Below are 4840 nucleotides of genomic sequence, written 5' to 3'. Positions count from 1 at the left end.
GCATCACATGCAAATGTGTTGCTTTTATGCTAAAACATGGAATTCCAGGCACCACCTAACGAATCTTAAAACTGTCCCCTGCCCTCTTTTAACGACTATACAGACTGACTAACCTAAGACAGATCTATATACTTACCTATTTTCGGGTCACTTCTGTCCAGTCACATGATCTGGCTCCCTGGTGTCAGCCAGCTGCAGGGGAGAGGAGGGAGCGCTGTCAGTGGATGGGCCATTGACTTCAGGCTTTACCAGTTGTTGGGCTGCTCTCTCCTCTCCCCTGTCACTGCCACTGACTGACATGGAGAGATCACATGACCAGAGTGGCCTTAAAACAGGTAAGTGCACAAATCTTTCTTAGATGGGTTGGTCAGAATAAATCTAGGAGGGGGTGGGGACATTTTAAAGATTAGTTAGGTGGTGTCTGGAATTCTACTTTAAGACTACAAGCTACAAAGTATTCCAAATTGGACACGGCAGCCAATTCTATCAGAGGATATCTGCAGTTTCCAAGTTACTACATTCAAACTTTTCAAAGTTCCACTAACAATTTGAGAAAACAAGGTGGGAAAGGTGGGAAAAGTAAACCCAAAAATACTAAAGACACACACATATATATATATATATATATATATATATATATATATATATTTATTTATTTATTTATTTTTTTCAAACTAGAGTAGTCTGAAATTTTAATTTTTAGTACGCCCAAGGAGCTTAAATAATAATAAAAAAAAAAAAAAAAGGCCAAATCAAATAAGTGAAATAAAGAAAAAAATATTCTAAATTTAGGAAACAACTTTTTGCTAAGATATTTGTATTGCTAGGTTGCCACTGTAAAATTTGCTGAAAAAGAAAATTATTAAAACATTTACATATACAACTATGCCTTGATATTAAGATTAAAGGAATGTAGGAATGTTAAGATTAAAGTTCCAAGTTTAAACAATTCAACATCAATTTTTTTTCAAACTTAAATGAAGAAATAACAACTGAATGTATGCATGAGGTTGAATATGTTCTAAAAAATAAAATATTGCAAGATAGGGTAAATATTCAATTAATATATGGATTGCTGAAAAAAATGCACCCCTTTGTGTGGCAATAAATAACAGGCTAGTGGAAAAAATCCTAGCATTTTAAATAATAAAACTACAAGGATTATAAACATACAATGTTTGAAATGGCTTACCTTAAAAATGAAGGTATAGACGATCTCCAAGTTGGTCTTCACTGAGGAAATCTGTGTGGTCTTCACAAAATAAATTCTGTTGGGAAATAGTCAACTGAGAAAATAAATCATGTTTGCTACAAGAAAAACCAGACTCACTGAAATGAGGGCCTGGAGGGGCTGATATATATACAGGGAGAGGATGGAATTCCAAATTGATGGGATATTCTGAGTGGCCAACACACAGGAACTGCTCATTAACACATGACTGGAGTGTTTGGCATGAGATATAGAAGGGTGTAACAGGTAGGTCCATATGAATGGGGTTTTTGCGTATTCAGTAGAGGGTGGAAACCTTACCCTGATACCAAGAATTTCAAAGAAAAACAATTTCTAAAAAAAACATAGTTTTCTAAAGTTAATGCATAAAATAAGTATTATAATAAATATTATATAATGGAGCATTTTGTATCAATTATATTATGTAATGGAGTATTTTACCTAAAATAAAATAAAAATAAATAGAGAAATGTTATAACCACACCTTATATATATAGGCACACTTTGGAAAACAATTTCTTCTAAAGATCATATAAATTATCTCTCTAAATAAATTAACTATACACACAAACATGCATCCAGATATAATTCAGAAATATGCACTATATAACTTTATAGTCTCTCAGGTGGATACCATTTTATGTTAAAATTAGGATGTTTCAGTATATCAATTGGCTTAAGATGCTCAAAGCTCTCTGAAATCTCTTACAATGTCCCTGTGGGTTCCAATATATAGGTAGGACCAAACGCACCATGCAGGTGCGTTTGGGTGAACATCTAACCAATATAAGAAACGGGTTCAGATTTCACTCAGTGTCAAAACATTATGCTATTCATCATAATCGCAACCCAGCTAACACGTTGTTCTTGGGAATAGATAAATACAGTGCTCATTGGAGGGGAAGCTCTCTGGTAAGAGAATTATCCAAGTTAGAAATGACTTGGATACATAGGGTACGTTGTTATACTCCTTATGGCCTTAATGTGGAAGTGGATGTTAACGCTTTTATTGATAATAGTTAGATGGCAGGTGATAAGATAAGCTGTGAACCCGCTGTGAGTTTCTCTATGACCAAGTAACGTGAATTTTGCTCTCCATTTATTTTTAGTATTTTTACAATTTTTTCTAATAAAATGAATTTTCTCTTGAGGTGTCTTTAGAGAGCCCCACTATTATGATGGCAGATTAACGTTTGTTATTATTTGTGGGGTGGCAATTTACATAAATAGCCCACCAATAAACAATCTTAAAAGAAAGGTTTCTGACATACCATATATGATCCATTTGAATTAAATGGGGTCCTTATATATTTTCTATATTTTTTATAGGTTCCCCTCAGAAACGTGTAGAATAGTGGCTGGTAATCCTATAGGTAGAAATAATAATGTAAGGGAATTAAACCTTTTTTTCCCTTTTTTTATAATTTTTTTTTTTTTTTTGCTGATTAAAGCCTTTTATTGTGATACCTCAAATTGAATACAACAACGTGAAACAATCGCACAAGTGTTGTACAATATAGCTAAGACAGAACAGCAAAGCTATGACATATCAAAAAAATAAATAAAAAAAAAGTAAAATGTGAGGTGTCAGCACTAGGATCACATTGTGTGGTAGCAAGTTCCATTCATAACAGTGCTTTATCTGAAAAACTAGCTTAATATATAATCTCAGGGGTGAACTTCCAACAGTTCTGCTCAGCAGACTCTAAACACTGAAGGGGGTTAAAGTTCACTAAATGAAATAAAAATTATATATATATACATATATATATATATATATATATATATATATATATATATATATATAATTCCTATCTCACTGGTAGCATAATTGTCTGCCGATTGACTTTTTACTATTACTTGGAAACAATAATTTCAGTTCTGACTTCTCCTTTCCGTTGTTTGTGACAAGCATAGCTGAAAAACAACACGATAGCCTTTCTGTAGCATCATAAAAACATGGCCTATTTCACCATTTGTCAGTGACATTATTGAACCATGAAATAACAAATGAGAACACACATAGCAGTATTCTAAATTGAGGGTGTTTTGTAAAGTTCTATTTACCTGCTGACCACAGCTGAGAAGTTTCCAAGATATCCCCCAGCTGATGTGTCAGTCTCATTAACTTCAATGGGAAATGTTCCCACACTGTAAAATGGCATACCAGCATGATCAGAGATGGGAGGAGATGCTACACAAACTTTACAGCAGGGATCTAAAGCCAAGTATAACTCTAAACAAGTACCCAAATCACCCTGCACCAAACTATGTTTGAAGGGCATTGGTCCTTAAAAAGGTCAGTCCGACCTAAAGCGATATTTCAACTTTTGGTAGATGCTAGGAGGGAAATAAATAAATAAATACCAAAACCATTTCTTATATCTCTAAGGGACTTCAACACCAGGATGATTATACTCTGGCCTGGTAGAAGCACCCAGAGGTGGAGGAAACACAACACCAAGCTGGGTAATCTTCTGCATTTCCAGAGAGATATAAGAAACCAGCTAATGACTTAACCCATTAGACGTCACTTGTAATTAAAAGATTACTTTTGGAAAGACTGACCCTCTACGCACTTAGGCAGAAAATGCCAGGTCTACCTCTCCAACAGAGAATACTTCCTATGTTTCCACACATTATATTACTCCAAACTTTAAGAGATGCAACCAGTAATTATATATTACTCCAAACTTTAAGAGATGCAACCGGTAATTTTCTACACACGGTTACATTGACAACAAAAATGCCTTAAAGGGTGGACAGGCTGCTTCTGCTTGGATGTAATGACTGAGAGGTAGGCCATCTTCACACATAGAATTTGCAAGGCTATGTTTACCCTCTCAGATTACATGAGAAAAAGAGCATAGTTATTATATAGTCTCAGAAGGTTCAATACTGAGTAGAACAGAACCATATATCCAGGAAAATAGGTGTACAACAGTTTGTCTAATGCAAAAAACATGTCCCTGCCATGTGCAGTTGCAGGGAACAAAGAACGATGGTAATGCAAAACAGAAGTTTATGCTTGAAACAAGTAAAGTCCACTTCATTTTGTCACCATAAATAATTATATTGTAAGTCCACGTGATCACTTAAGTTTTGTTGTATATGAAGATCCAGAAAAAAAAAAAAAAATCTGCAAAAATGTTTTCTATTTTTGTCAGACCAAGTACTGAACAAAATGTACAATGTCAGAACTCCCACTGTCACGGGGACATATAATATTGACAAACAGAGCACCCTAACCATCTAGGAGCCCCACCAATAATGTAGTTCCATTAAGGCCATTCTTGTAGAGCTGTCTTCTATCTGCCAGAGTATAGAGACAGTTTAAGCACTGGAATACCTGAAACTGAAACGTACGAGTGAAGAAGGGGACAGGAGGAGAAAACATTGCTTCCATAATAGTTTTTTTTTTTTTGAACGGCTTATAAAAATGATATACACACGGCCACAAACAGAAATGTGTTAAGTAGCTACAACGATCATAAAAAAAGTATGGAGAGATAAACAAAAAAGGGAAAACAGCAACCTTACCATAAACACAAAACTTTTAAATATTATCCATATTATGTACAAAATTGGTTAATGGAAAATGCTTTTTTG

This window comes from Lithobates pipiens, unplaced genomic scaffold, assembly GCF_037356315.1.
Source record: "Lithobates pipiens isolate NorthernLeopardFrog02 unplaced genomic scaffold, aLitPip1_a1.2 Scaffold_19, whole genome shotgun sequence".
Lineage (NCBI taxonomy): Eukaryota > Metazoa > Chordata > Amphibia > Anura > Ranidae > Lithobates > Lithobates pipiens.
Note: the sequence above shows the minus strand (reverse complement) of the source record.